At 46.7% G+C, this 16,042-nt stretch overlaps 1 pseudogene; it reads left to right on the top strand.

The window, feature by feature from the left end:
- Positions 1 to 8,377: 8,377 nt before the first annotated feature.
- Positions 8,378 to 9,382, top strand: LOC147697939 (heparan-sulfate 6-O-sulfotransferase 3-B pseudogene; annotated as a pseudogene).
- The last annotated feature ends 6,660 nt before the right edge of the window (positions 9,383 to 16,042 follow it).

Genomic DNA, 16,042 nt, shown 5'->3' with positions numbered 1-16,042 from the left:
AAAAATGAATAAAAGACTGAAAATTGAAGAAAAGACTTTATTGTTGTCTCTTTGGGAAAACAACCTCTACATGTATTTAGGGATGTTAATGTGAAATACTTGTTGTTTAATTGAAACTTGAAACTTTACTTTGAAGGGTAATGTCCAAATCCACAGTGTAGGCTGGATACAGGGACTCCCTTGGGCCTGCTGAACTGAAGTACCTTGATTTGGGATGTGTTATCTCGACTACGATGAAAGGTCTAGCCGAAGCTATGTGTCAGTATTGAGCCATGCAGTGGACGGGATGTGTCAATATTCTCCACACCCTGGTGACAATGCATCTGTTCCAAGTGCAATGTACTGAGTCCAAAGGCGATGCGCTGGATCCGAGTCCAATGTTCCAGCTCTGGTCCACGCTTCTACAAGATTGTGCTGGTTCCAATCCACGCAAAGATGAAGATGCGCCGGTTCCGACCTAGGAAAAAGTAAAGATGCACTTGTTCTTATGAGGATGCCTGGGTTCTGGTTGTAGAAGCATTTTAGGCCTCACTTCCAGGACTAGGGTGGCATCACTTGGCAGGGCAGACTCACAGCTTGTAGAGACCAGATGCAGATGCAGGTAGTTGAAGTTTTTGATATCCCTGAGTCTTAAAACAGGAGGCAAGCCAGCGTGCCCTTGGAGTCACTCTGAGCTCAATTAGAAGGTGTAAGTGTCAGCCCCTCCCTCCCATCCAGCCCGGATGGCCCATCAGGATGTAGGTGGCTCTTCAGTCACACCTAAGCTCCCTCTGTGTGTGGCTGTGTAAAGGGGAAGCACAAAGCGCAGCTGTCACCCACCCCAGATGTGGGAAAAGGCAGCAGGTACACAATGGCTAAAGTAAGTAAATGCCAACTTTCTAAAAGTGTACTTTGCTAAACTGGAACTTTCAATCAAACTTCATCATATGTTGTGGTAAGGTTATCCTAAGGGAGGGATATGTCTTGCATTAGTGAAAAACGAAATTAGTAGTTGTTCACTACTAAGACATGCAAAACTTCACTAGTGGCTTTCTTAAAAGGAATACCTAAGGATGAGGATTTTCACCACTGCACTGTTTAAAAACTAACACCTTTCTCTTTCCATGCCATTTCACTTTTCACTTCTTTAATATGTGCACTTCTCTGGTTAGATGGTTAGCTGTGGTCCTGAGGAGTAAGACCAATGGGATAGGGCAAAATACAGGAGGTGGACAAAGACAAAGGATGGAGTCTAGTAAGAGATGTAAAGGGAAGGGGGAACAGTGTAGAGATAGAGATGATGTAGAAAGATATGTGAGTTAGGGTGAGAAGTATAGGGGATAGAGAAAACTGAGGAAGTATAGTGTGAATGGTGGGTTCATTGCCGATACTGCTAAGTTAGCATGAGCTTTGCTGCCATTAGGCTACCTTTGCACATGACACTACTTGTGTTTATTTTGCAAGACTTTGTGCCCTTTTCACATGAGAACTGTCTGCTTTTTGCATTCTCTGCTGTGCCTTGAGGTTTAGTCTCCACACGATGTACAAGGTGGATCAACAATGCCCCTTGATATTCTGTTCTGGTCAGTCCCTCGCATCTAGACATAACATGACACACAGCTGCGCTACCGAAAATCGTATGTTTTAATATTGCAAGCTAAGCAAGTTGTTCACAAACTTGAAGAGGAACCTTACAGAGAGAAGAGCTGTGCTTGTCCTAAGATGTAAACCTTCCATCTAGGCCTTGAGGTATGGGGTCTGCTGTCAAAACCCAGAGGCCTTCTTTTTTATAATAAACTATATCTTAGCAAGGGGATGGTGGTTTGGCACTGTAGCCCTTTCCACTGTCTTTATAGAAATGATATCCCCGTTTGTATTCTATGGAATTATGACAATGCTGACAATATTGTTTTTATGCATTTTGCTTCAAGTAATGGCATGTGTACTGTCCCATAGAGCGCTTTAGTTAAAATAAACATTTTAAACTATACCATGCCTTTGAATACTCTCATTGTGGACAAGTATGAGTGCGTGAGTGAGCAAAAGAGTTGTCTTGCTCCCGTGATTCCTGAGAGAGTCGGGAGTATCGTGTTCTGGGTTGCCTAATTATTGGTAGCTTCGCTGTTAGTCGGAGAACGAATAAGACACTATTGCTTGTCGGTTTTGTGGATTTTGGGTACTGAGGGGTAGGTTGGTATACCACTATCTACTGAGGTCCTGGTTTCCTGCGCATAGTTCTGAGTATTTGCAGAATCCCTGCAACAGTAGCCAGAAGGATAGATAAAGAGAGTAAGATGTAGGTAATGAAAGAGAGGCAGAGAAATAGGAATGGGTTAGGAATGTGTATAGAGGAAAAGAGAGATGGAGATAGGGTGAGCGAAATGTTGAGAGAGGCCGTGGTGTACCATACTCCAAGGCAGATAGAATGAGAGTTAATGTAGAAAATGAAATTAATTAGAAAGAGGTATAGTCAGCTAGAGATGGAGGACGACAGAGAGACTTGAGGAAAGAGCTGCAAGGTAGAAAGGGATAAATGAGAAGAAATATAGAAAAAGTGTCAGGTAGAGAGAGTAGTTGGAAAGCAAAAAAGGAAGAGATAGGGGTGAAGGGTAGAAAGAGAAATGTGATGTAGAGCGCAAGAGGAAGTGAGAGACATGAAATATAGAAAGAAAGAAAGAAAGATAAGGTTTATTCTAATTGAAAGAGTTGTGAGATAATTGTGAGGTAGACAGGTCTTTGAAGAAAGATGTTGAGAGACAAACATAAGGTGGAGGAAGTGAATTGAAATGGGGAAGGAGGTCCAGAGAGAGAAATCTGTTTGAGAGAGGAAGAGGCAGAGGGAGTACAGCTGATGAAAGGCAACATAGTGGTAGATAGAAAGGAATAATATTTTTAGAGAGATGAATGAAAGGACACTGATGTAGAACAAGAGCAGGGGAGGGGATAGAGAAAGTAATGAATTAATGATGAGGTAAATTGAGAGGTTAGGTAGTGAGAGACACCAGTGGGGTAGGAAGAGGTGAGGTAGTGAGGGATACATGAGTTAGAGAGGTAAATGAGATAGAGAGGTGGTAAAGATGTTTTCACAGAGTGAAAAAGAGAAGGGCAAGGTCATGTGAGAGAGGTACAGGGAGAGGCAGTTGAATGAGGGATAAAGACTATATTGAGAAAGGGGTGAGGTGGACAAATATGAAGTAGAGAGATTTGTGATAGGGTGAATGTAAAACATTTCTGAGCTGTACTGTGCAAGGGGGAGAAAGCTTCGCCGACCCATAAGTATTAAAAATGGCCTGTTGATGCTCATTACCCCTGGAATGGCACACCAACAGGTTGACTTGCGCCATGTACATCATTTTCACTGTAGTGCAGAGGTGTGTGAGTGCTGTCCAGCATCTGATTTATAGCAGATTTATAGCAGATATACATTTCTAGTACAGAATCCTATGCCTAGACTCTTCCTAAACATTTCACATTTGTATATTTGCTGGACAGTGCAGCACACAGGCAATGTAAGGAATGTTTGAAGATATTAAAATATTTCTTTATGTTTGTGCCTACTTCAAGGAGGGGGGTTTTCAGCAAAACCCCAGTCTGGCTATATTAGTAGATCGGGCTTGTTAGAAATGGGGTTTCTGGTTACCCAGGGTATGCACCTAAGCCAGGCAGAACCCACCACTCTAGTCGGGGCAAGGGAGTTACATGCTGCAGAAAACCCCTATTCTCCCCCTTGGTAGCTTGACAGAGCAGTCAGGCTTTTCCCAGAGGCAATGTGTAAAGCATTTGTGCAGCCCACTCACACAGCAGCAACACACTAGGCACACCACAAAAGAAACTCCACACAAGGTTATATAAAAATAGTATTTGTATTATCCATAAAAACACATTAGAACACAATCCCATATATATCACTTTGCCGCTAGGCACTTGTCATGACTTCACAGGAATTACATAAATCATTTGGCAAATCAGGCCATTGTCATAATCATCACAGTTAGGCTGACCAGTAACTATTGGTAGTATTACACTGAGCACAAGACAGTATGCAAAACGTAATTATCCACAGTGCCCCCTAGTAATAACCAGCCCCATCAGCAGTAGTGCACTACAAAACTCTTGCAGCAGTGCACATATTAGGGAAAAGCATTAGGTTAAACCATATCAACAGTGCACTATAATAACCATTTATAAGGTGCACACATCTGAACAAGAGCATTCCCTCATTGTACAGGTGATACCAACCCGGGCAATGTAACATCACCTAGATATTCCCATCCAGGTACACCACCTCAGTGAAAACACTCTCCTAGGACCGAATAACTGTTGGAGCGTCACCCACACTCCTATGACGGTACCTGGTGTCCTTTCTGTAGGTTTCTGGGCCATGTGCCCGCCTATATCACGAAATGCAGTAACTCTATCTACTGGGGGCCTCCGTCAAGGTCTCACCCCGATTTTGAGCCCAACGCCACAAGCAAGTGGGTGGGGTGCAGCTCACCCTGTCTCCTTTAATGAACAATGCCCCCGGTGCAGCAGCTAAAACGGTAGCTGCCCGTGACCATGCGGCACAGCTGCGACACAGAAGAGCGATCCTGATCAGGGGCTTCCGTCGAGGTCACTCCCTTTGCTTCTTTGCTCTCGTTGATGGGAAGACCCTCCCTTGGCTGCACAGGGAGCCCGCTTCTGGTGCGTAGACACAACACTTCAGAGACACAGGGAATAAAAGAATGAAGCACTCCATGTGCTTTTTCCCGACTGCAGGAGAAAGGGACTGCACTCACGAGTGCTGACAGCTGCCCCACAGAAAGCGTTTCACCTGCACTATGCTTCCTCAAGGCAAGGGACACACCAGCAGGGCGCCGGCTAGTAGGCCAGTAATAGGGTTCCTCAGGGCAGGGCTAGTAGCCTCCCTCAAGCCCAATAGGCAGCAGGTCAGCAGTTCAGAGGGGCAAAGTGCCTAGGTAGTTCCTATAGGCTCACAGCAGCCTGCCAGTCATAAGTTCCATGCAGTATCTTCTGGGTTTCGTCCCAAGCAAGTTTTCCCCCCAACATGGGACACAACCCCAGTACTTATAAACACAAAGTCTTTGTTCTGCCCCTGGCACTGGGCCCTGAGCCCCGTCCTAACAAGTTCTAGGGGCACTTTAAAAATACAATTAACAGTGCACAATACTTCCCATTCAAAGTGTAAGTCTTGGCTCCAGATACACTACAGGGGGTGGAGCCATCATTGTGGAAGGCAGGCACAACCCTATTTGGGTGTAGGTGCTACTCCTCCCACTACTCCAAATGCAGACCAGGCCTATTCAGGTGAACGGGACAACTCCTCCTGCGACTCTAAATTCAGCCAAGGTCTATTTAGCCCAGCGCTGAGTCACCCAGTCAGGGCAGGACACACTTCAACCTCCCCACTGGGACAGGCTCAAGTGAATGCAGATCCCCTCTCCCCTGTCAGTCAGAACCAGACTGTCAATGCACATTCAAGCAGGACACAAAGGCACATAGCACACAGAAATACCCCCTTCTAAAAGTGGCATTTCTAAAATAGTAATAATAAATCCACTTTCACCCATAGCAGGATTTATCGCTACTATTTCAAACGTATGAAACTTGATCATGCGACCCCTCTCAGATCAGGAATTACCACTGAAGCACATATCAGGAAATCCCCAATACATCTCTATGAGAGAGCAGCCTCACAGCAGTGAGAAACCAAATAGGTTGTTTGTCACTACAAGGACATGCTACACAGTTAAGGCACATGTCCTACCTTTTACCTACACCGCACCCCGCCCATAGGGCTGGCTAGGGCCTACTTTAGGGGTGACTGATATATAGTAAAAGGGGAGTTGCAGACGTGGCAACCACTTTATGTGCTAAGTTATAGTGGAAGTAAACTGAGCGCGCAGGCCCTGCAGTGGCAGTGGCCTGAGACAGGCTTGAAAGGCTACTTTGGTGGGTGGCGCAAGCAACGCTGCAAGCCCACTAGTAGCATTTAATTTACTGGCCCAGGGTATATGGGATACCACTGTACAAGGGACTGAGAGGTAAATTAGAAATGCCAAACAGGTGTTGACCAATCTTACCAAGTTTACCATAGAGAGCACATGAACTTTAGCACTGAACAGCAGTGGTAAAGTGCCCAGAGTCATAAAATCACCAACAGGCCTGAAAAAATAAAGGAGGAAGGCAAAAAGTTCTGGGATGACCCTGCAAAAAGGGCCAAGTCCAAATGGGCTTTTGTAGCAAAAACAATGGGTACTTGGGCTAATCTGCCCAATTTACACCAAAGTAACGCACCCTTGATGCAATTTGGTGCAAAATGATATTTGTGCTAAGAAAAAGACACCTCTCCAGCACAAAATACTTTTTGTGCAGAAAAGTACATAACCTTACAAAGGTTTACTTTACTGTACATCACTTTGTGGGACTTGGTCCTGGCCTAACCCTTTGTAATTCTGGCCCTTATTTTCTGCCAAGCCTACTCGGCTGTCAAATTAGAATAAGAAAAACGTTATTATGGAAGTCATTTTAACTTTTCCATTTCCTTCACTATGGGGCCCATTGTCAGACGTGTGCCTTGTGACAATTGGTCACTTATCTCATTGCCTTAAAACGTCTCTGGGAAGCTTGCTCTGTTCCTGCCATGGTAGTCCTGTTCTGTGCTACTGTGGAGCTTGAACGCACGTTTCCACTACACTTCACCAATGATCGTTAACAGAAGCACACTCCTGTCGTATCACATAGAATATTCTAACAGCAACGGATGTGAATACATCTAAAGTTAAAATAAAATGCTGACGTTGAACGGTGCTGTGGTTGCAAACAGAGAAAGCCATATTACAACATTTGACTCCCCACATGCCTCTCTCTCTGTGATGATGAGACAGCTCCCTTGCCTCTCTCGGGGAGAAGAGACAGCCCCGTTGCACCGCATCTGTCGCCTAAACCTTTCCAGGCTGCAGAGCACGGCCGTGCCTTCCCACTCCCTGGCGTTGAGCAGAGTCGAGATAGACTGCCTTCCGCACTTTTGAGACTCTGCCATTACACCGTGCACGCTGCTTTGGTCTTTCATTGGCTTCAGCGTCAGGGTCCTCCTTCCCCGCCTATATTTGACTGGATGTCTGCCGCACAGTCTGGGAAGCGATTGGCCCATGGATCATTAGCAAGGCTCCCTTCAAAAAATCGCGTCTACCCCGGGTTTATAGGCAGCGTGTGCCGGGGGTTACCGTCCGCAGCCAGGCGCTGCTCTTGCACCGAATCAGAGACAGCCAGAGCGGCCGGGGAGAGGTGAGCGAGCAGCCCCGGCGTCATTCCTGGGAGCAGAGAGTCGGCGTCAGAGGCTGGCGTCGTCAGCAGCAGCGCTGTCCTGCTCACTAGTGCTGAAACTTCGCCCTCGCTGGCAGAAAGCAGTGCCGCAGCAGCACGCAGGCTGTGCAGACGGGGGAATAACTCTCTGTCACGGACACCGCGGAGCTCTGCAGGGGAGATCAGGGGCTTGCAGCGAGTGCCCACGAAGGCAGGAGACCCCTGGTGCAGGGCACTCATCGCCAGGCCCCACTCGGACAGCAGGAAACGTCCAGCCTGTGCCAGCCGATGCTCCCCATATGGGAGGACGAGACCCATCTTTACCTCTCACACTGGTCCGGTGCCTCAGGAGCGTCGGTCTAGGCTCACATTCATTATCGAAGGAGGGAAACGGCGGGCGATATCGCACGTGGCGGATCTCCACGCTACAGGGAAGCCGGCTGTCCCCAATAAGTCTGCTGTTTCTGTAGGGGGCTATTCATCACATAAATTCGCGCGCGAATATTTTTCAGCATAACCGGCACTTCGCGTAACATTCGAGCCTGGAGGACACCACCAGGCGAATTTCAGGCGCATTTTTCATCTAACGCCCGTTTTATGTGGTGCATACACTATTCGGCGGCTTTCAGGCATCTCCATCAGCGCTGACCCTACTCTTTCTGTTTCATGTACCTACGCACCCATGGAGTGTCCGGGAGGTGAGCATCACGACAGGGGCTCTGCCCGTGGTGTTAAAGTTCCGCGAGTTTCTGGATTATCGCATGATTTTTAAACGTTTCTGCTCAGGAGTTTTGGAGTATTTTGGGGGACTTTTTCTGTTTTACCGCGAAGAAGCTTTATTGGGCACTGTTCAAAATATCTACATGAAATTTTGAAGGCCATTTTGGGCTGTTTGGGTTATGCTTTAAAATTCATCTGGTTGGGCATCTTAGTAGAAGTTTCTGAGAAGGAGTATCTGGTATTTTCGGGAGATCATCGCCACCCCATGGAGTTTGGGGACCTGCCTGTTGGATTACCAATCGTTGGGAAGTAGGGAATGGGGAAGACTGACACCTGGGTCTTATCCCGTGTGCAAAAAGTGTGGGTTTTTTGGGGGGCAATTCAGTGCTAAAGCGGCTGGTACCACTGGGGCATGATGGATGACCGCTCCAACAAGTTGGTGCTCGTGCCCGTGTTGGCGCTACTCTTTGTCATGATTGTCTACCAGTACATCTGCCCAGCAGGCACGCACTCCTGCCACTTCCGCTCTGGCCAAAGTTTGAGGCCAGGAGTTATCGCTGACCCGGATCCACAGTCATTCCCATGGGATGAGGAAGGTGAGGATGATGGAGAGGAGGAAGGTGGTGGCGCGACCCCGCGTTCACCACCCCGCTTCAACTTTAGCACCCAGGACCTTGCACGCTTTGTGGACTTCAACATCAAGGGTGAGGATGTGCTGGTCTTCCTGCATATCCAGAAGACTGGAGGAACCACATTTGGGCGTCACCTGGTGCGCAACATCCGCCTGGAGCAGCCGTGTGAATGCAGGCCTGGGCAGAAGAAGTGCACGTGCCACCGGCCTGGCCGGCAGGAAACCTGGCTCTTCTCACGCTTCTCCACTGGCTGGAGCTGCGGCCTGCATGCTGACTGGACCGAGCTCACCAACTGCGTGCCCGCTGTGATGGGCCGCAAGGGTGGCCCTCCCCCCAGCCACAGGTCAGTGCTGTTGGATGTTTATCCTATACCATCTTTGATCTGTGCTATCATTACCACTCCAAGACCACTAAAGTTGTCATCCTTGTGTTCACACCAACATTTATCCTCAGGGTTCAAATCTAGAGTGGCGGGTCTACGTGTCACTACACCACTCTATAAATGTCTTAATGTACCACACCAAATTCATTTGACACTGAGGGTCTGTAAGATAACACCACAAAAGCACAATGACACTGTCACTTTTTCACTTTCATCATTCACCACCGTGCCACTGCATTACAATGCCTACTTTTATTTCTATTATATTTTCTTCATAAAGCGCTGGCTTGTGACATGTGGCCACTTTGTAGTGCCAATGACAGTGAGGCAAGTTTTCGGGAAATTCCAGTTCCATCCTCGGTAATGCGCTGTCAGCTGTCACCCAAAAGGTGAAAGGGTGAATGTCTTATACCACAATTCTACATGCCACTGCACCGCTAAGCATTATTCACGGGGCCACCGAGCTGCTGTACCACGGTGTTAGGCATGTTACTTAGCCACGGTACAACTGTGGAACTGCATGAATATATTGTAAATTGATACTTGTATAGCGCACTACTCACCCGCAAGGGCCTCAAGGCGCTTGTACGAATGCCGCTGTGGAACCCATCCTGGCTTTCCCTGTGAGGCGTTTACTCCTGGACACCCCCAAGGTGGAGGCCAGGCATCCTTAGCATTGTGGGGGCTGTTGTGGAGATTAAGCAAGCTATTGCCCAGAGTTGCAGAGTGGGACTCCATGATTGGAATAGGCACTGAGGTGAGAATTATCAGGTCCGTGGAATTTTTGAGCACAAGACCCGCCAAGGCGGGGAATTGAACCCTGGTCCCGGGCTAGACCTCTGCATCAGGGTCTGCCCCTCTAATCATTGAGCCACACTTCTCCACATGTGTCATTGTGTCACTTTCCCACTTTACTGCTGTATAGTTGCACCTCTGGAACATTCGGCTGTACTAGGGTGCTCCTATACCTCTTTGCTGCTGTGTCTGCGAGTCACTGTGCATCTGTACCATTATTTCGCCCTGTTGCAATGGGTCGCACTCACATCGTGATACATGGCACTGTTCTAATCCACTGCACTTGTACTGCCTGGGCCACACCGACCCTTTATGTGTTTGCTTATATTGAGCACCAATTCCAAGGCGAGGAAGAGCTGGGATAAACACACGTGGGTAACGAAAGCAAGAAAGGGATGTATTCGTGGGCGGCTTCCCAGTATAACCCTGCCTGCATGCTACAGTCTCTGTAGGCAGGGGCCGCCTCCTGTCACCTTCGAGAGCGGGACAGGTGTTGCTCCCTGGGGTACGGGGCAGACTGCCCAATCCCCGTGGTCGGGTATTTTCCTGCTAAATCTCCTCAGCGACCTAGAGAGGGACATTTTTTCCCAGAGCTGAAAATATTTAGCAGTTTTGTTTCGAGTTTAAGACTATTTAATGAAGATTTGAAGAATTGTTCTGTTCGCAGTTTGCGGCGAGGGTGAATTTATATGTCCGGTTCCTTTGCACGAATTTAAAACACGCGCGTGGTTGTTCTCCCATGCGTGCTTTCAGGCGGTGCTGGGGCAGGTGCAATTGCGGCCGGAGATTTCTCCCACGAACTGGAGCCGAGTGACTTTTCCAGGTGACTCAAGACTTAATGACTTGTATGAGGGAGCGTTCTCGACAGCCTGTGTTTGCAACACCTCGCACCTGCACTGCTACCAGTGGGTGCTATCAGGTCATGGCCCCCCCCCCCCCCCCCCCCCCGTGGACCGGAACAGCGCATTTCACAGGCTGGGAGGAACGCTGCTGCCTGTAACACTTTACTAACAAAGGAACGTTTGGGTTGTAGAATGTGGGGAAGCCGGATGGATCCAGGAACTGCCACTTCCTCTCTCACTCGCCCCTAAAGCTCCATCTTCAACCGAACTCCATGGTGCGCTTGTTTTGAGGTGGGACTGAGGTGCGCACAGGATCAATAGTGACACCTTAGTGAAGGCTTGGCACAGCTCTAAGAGTGCGTTGTTTTGCCTTTCTCGCTCTTCCAGTGTGATTGGTTCCACAAGTCGTGGGCTCAGCATCCTGTCCTCACCCCCACCACAGGACTCCTGTCCCATTCACTTTCAGTGTAAACTCTTCCGCTGCCAGTGCATGCCGGGTAGTATTAATCCTTTCGGGGCTCTAAACGTGCAGTGCCTTCAGTGCTGACAGAGCCTGTTTTTCAAACTGGTCAAACATTTCTGTGATTGGTAAACAACACCCTCTTACTTCTTAGAAAGTAGCGGAGCGTATTCCCAGAAAGCAAGCACGCACAAGCAAACACCCACACGTCGGTAGAATGTTAACTTTTTTGACAACCCTCCCCCCCCACCCTCCCCCAATGTCCTCACCCACCTCCCTGTGCTGCGCTTGACGTGCTGTGGGAAGAACATGACAGGAACGTGTGTTTTATACTCGTTGCCTGCACGCTTCAGCTGCTGAAATGTCAGTCAGTGCACTCTAGAAGAGCGCGCCGCACTTTGTACCGTTATTTCAAGCCTTCCCTACCGCCCCCCGTTACAGTACACCACAAGTCACGTCAGCACAGCAATCCGCTACGGCGATAAAAAAATCAGCACCGTGGACAGCTCTCCGGCTGCCCACTGCAGCACAGAGGTGGGATGGGATGAACGGCAGACTACTTAAACCCAGCCCGTCTTCCAAAACCGAAATGATTGTTTGTTAGTCAATCTAAATATTCCCCAGCGTCCTCTCCTTCGGTACATGGATTCACCTACATTCAATGCTGCTGTCGCGTTTTTTTCTTCTGGTTGCCGTTTTAATTACAAAGTCGAGTTCACCGCTTTGGAGCATAGGAGCTGTCATTTCCTGCGCCCGTCAGCATGGCACCGGGCCCTGCCTGCCAGGTGACATCTCTCTCTTTCTACAGGTCTGATTAAAAGTAGAGGCTCTTCTGCCCTGGCTTCTAAGCCGCGGAACCAGCTGCTGCTTTCTATTGTTTGTTTCTCAAACCAAAGCTCCTTTCCTGAACCACTGAAGGCTCTTTTTTCCCGTTAACTCGGTCTCGTTCTCTCTCGCTCTACCTATTAATTCAGAATTGAAGCCAAGATTCCCAAGGGAATATGTGCCACAAGTACTCCATCCATCCATCCATCCATCCATCCACCCACCCATCCATCCATCCATCCCTCCCTCCCTCCCTCCCTCCATCCATCCATCCATCCATCCATCCATCCATCCATCCATCCATCCATCCATCCATCCATCCATCCATCCACCCACCCACCCACCCATCCATCCATCCACCCACCCACCCATCCATCCATCCACCCATCCATCCATCCATCCATCCATCCACCCACCCACCCACCCATCCATCCATCCATCCATCCATCCATCCATCCATCCATCCACCCATCCATCCATCCATCCATCCATCCATCCATCCATCCATCCATCCATCCATCCATCCATCCACCCACTAACTCATCTATCCACTCACTTATTCACTCACTCCTTCCACTGAAGTAAAACCTAGCTGGTTAGTTAGTCGCGATCGAAGTATTTGGTTTGGTAAACCATGTTGAGCACCTCACATTGTTGTTTGGCTGCAACGTACACTTTGGAGATGAGGGTATTTTTGGATAAACTCCTCAGCGCTGCAATGTAAGCACGTATGAGGCACACTGTAAAGTTGAGGATCTCAGTTGTGACCTGTGGCAGTGCATCATATTTCCACATTGTGGTATCAGATACGTTTGTGGCCATTCAGTGAGGATATTAGGTGCATTGGAGATTTTAGGTGCGTTCTCTTTATTTTGCCCTTTTTCTGATAGCTACATTGAGCAAAATAATATAGCACAAATCATTCTGAATTCGATTTCTGTTTTTGAATGCAAGACTTGCAAATGTACCTAGTCTGTTTTGTGGCATTGTTATGCTCTATTTTAGATGTCTGTAGCAGAAATCAATGTAATAAATAGCTCAAGATATAAGCAAAGCGGATATGAATCGGCGGCATGCTCATGACTGTATGCCTTTTTAATCTACTTCAATGTTTTCTCCTCCCACTGTTGACATCAGGGAACTATGGGGCATATTATGAAGAACCTCGTTAAAATTGTCGCTGTTTTAGCGGCAGAAACCTGCTGCTAAAAAGGCGATAATGGGCTTGCTAATATGCGTTATAGAATTCCAATAGAAGCCCAGGTTAGACGTCCTGCACATCTAACCTGGGCTTCTATTGGAATTCTATAACCCATATTAGCAAGCCCATTATCGCCGTTTTAGTGGCAGTTTCCTGCCGCTAAAACGGCGATAATTTTAACGAGGTTCTTGCTAATATGCCTCATAATTCCTTGCAATTTTCCTGGCAACCTAAAGCAAGGCTGATTCATGGTATATTAGGAGAGAAAAAGGGAAACGTGAGGTTTCAAAATTGCAGTGGTAGGAGAAGTTGTAGAATTTCTTCCAGAGCTGAATTTAGAAAGCCTTGTTTAAACCAGTGCTTGAAATGGAAATGGCCAGCAAAGTGAAACAATGGCCACCAAATATGAGTTTGGAAAAAAAAGGTGTGCTCTTTGGTATCTGGTTGCTGGACATGAGACTGCCTGCTAAATATTTTTTTGTTATTTTTTACTGCATTGTTTTTGACACTGTCGGCCTCCGAATTCTATTCAGGGAAGGGGATTCTTGACAGAAGAGGGGAATTGGTAGATGAAAGCTGCCTGGAAAGAGTGGTAATATAAAGTCAGAATGTGCGGGTATGGTGAATAAATCTTTCTAATCCATGTCGAGAAAAGCAGAAGTGTATTTTGCCCTTTGTGGAAAGTCACCAAGTCGCTTTCCATGAGGATCTGCAAAGGGGCGGGTTGTTGGTGGTGGTGGGGAGGTCTGGAAGTGCAGACTTGAATGGGTAAGGATCTATGCCTAAATGTTTGTACTTTTAGATTAGACATATATTTTGTTATTGAGAGCTGACCTTAGGGATAGTGTAAGCTGGTAGTGTGGGAAGACATTGCTGAGATGCCCTATGGCACTGCTATGAAATATCTTGTGGGCTAGACAGAAGCTCTTAACGTCAACAAGGTCCTTAAACTGCAGCTTAAGAGTGAAGGGATATGGTTGGATCATTTGAGTCTAAAGATGAGGTGTGCTGCAAGGTTGTAGACTTACTTAAGTCTTGTGCACTTGATGGAGAGCGCCATGTAGAAGTTGTTGCATTACTCAAATTTGGTCATTACCACCGCAAGCCCAACAATGCCCCATTGAGGTGAGAAAAATGGTGGCAGGGTATATTATTGGTGATTGGTTTACGTGAATCTTCATTTGTATATGAGGAACCTTCAGCCCCACACCTCCATACTACCTTAACCCCGCCTTACAAGGTTATTGTGGAAAAGCGGTCTAATGGTTTTGGCTCTATGTGATGGCATGATGGAAGCGTCCACAAGGGTTATCCACGCAAACAGCGAGATTATAAAAGGGGGTAGTATGAGTCAATAATTGGAAATATCTAGGATTTCTAGAATATGTGGATATCCTTTTGTCAAGATACAGTATGTCCCTGCCCTAGTTACCTGTAATATGGGCTTCCAAGATACAGAAAAAACTCAGCAGAGAATTAATTCATGACACAAAAGCAAATTACTTTGAAAATAATATATCTACAAAGCCTTGACTCACCCCAGAGTACTTTATGAAACAGTCAAACCCTCTACCAATCTCATTGGAAATCCAAACATTCCATACTCATCAATTATTGCAACCATTACTGCCAACTTTTTCTCCAAGAGCTTCAAAATACACAAAAAATAAAATCATGCAAAAATTCGAAATTTCCAGCAAAATTTCCTGAAATTACATATGTATTTTTATTCAAAAAGCTTAACGCACAAGACAGACCCCATATTATTGTGTTGGTCAACCTCTCAATGTATGTAGACAAACCAATTTCAGCACACCTTCTAGTTTCTTTGCAGTCAGAAAATAGTTTTTTAATTCCCAAAGTCATCAACTGTACCACAGAAGAAGGAATATTCCCATCTGCACCAAGATCTGTTCAGATTACACCTTTACTTAAGAAAGCAAATCTAGAACAAATGGACTTCCAGAAGTTAGGCCCTATTTCCAGCTCTCCTCTCATAGTAAAATGATCTAGAAAGCAGTCTGTCTGCAACTTCCATTGTATATCTATGACAAACAATGTTGGGCACCTTCCAATATGGATTCAACCCAAATAAAATATGCATACGGCACATGCCTTCTGGTGTGCCTAGATTGTCTGCTGCACTTGATACCTTTGTCCAGGAGACACTACTCAGTATATTATCCACCAGGAGGGAATGAAGGGTCCAGATTTGATCTCACTTGCACTTTTCCTTGTTTTTGTTTTTAGACCACAGGTCATTAAAATAGACTCCTTCGGATCTCCCACTTTCCCGAAACTATGCGAAGTCCCTCATACCAATCAATCAATCAATCAGTGACACTTATAGAGCGCGCTACATACCCGTAGGGTCTCAAGGCGCTGGGGCGCTATCATTTCCTCCATACCATTCAGTTTCGATGTGGAACCACTTGGCTAGATGCTCCTTGAAAAGAAGCCAATAAACCCAAATATGTTGGTGTTGGCTGACTCCATCATGGAGTATCTAAACCATATGACGTTACAAATCCTTTTTTGAAAAAAATATAAATGATGTCCAAATCGGTGCCTTTTCTAAAATCATTTGGCTTCACCATCAAACAAAATCTCTCAATGTTACCTCCCATCACAAAACTTGTGAAAACTGCCTCATTCTGATTGTTTAACAAAAAAGAAAACTATTATTCTCCACTTTGAATTCAAAACAGCGATGCCGGCCTTGGTCCTCCTACACCATGAAGGGGGATACACCATGCTCTTGATTTTTCCGAGATCATCTCAAAGCCATTCTCCATGTGCCAACCTGTCTCGCCAAAGGTGTTCCAAAAATAGTCAGTAACACCCTAACTGTGGTCGAACTTCACTGGCCCCCCCTCAAAGCCAGAACCAACTTTGAAATAG

This window comes from Lissotriton vulgaris, chromosome 8, assembly GCF_964263255.1.
Source record: "Lissotriton vulgaris chromosome 8, aLisVul1.2, whole genome shotgun sequence".
Lineage (NCBI taxonomy): Eukaryota > Metazoa > Chordata > Amphibia > Caudata > Salamandridae > Lissotriton > Lissotriton vulgaris.
This window is presented reverse-complemented; position numbering and strand designations above follow the sequence as displayed.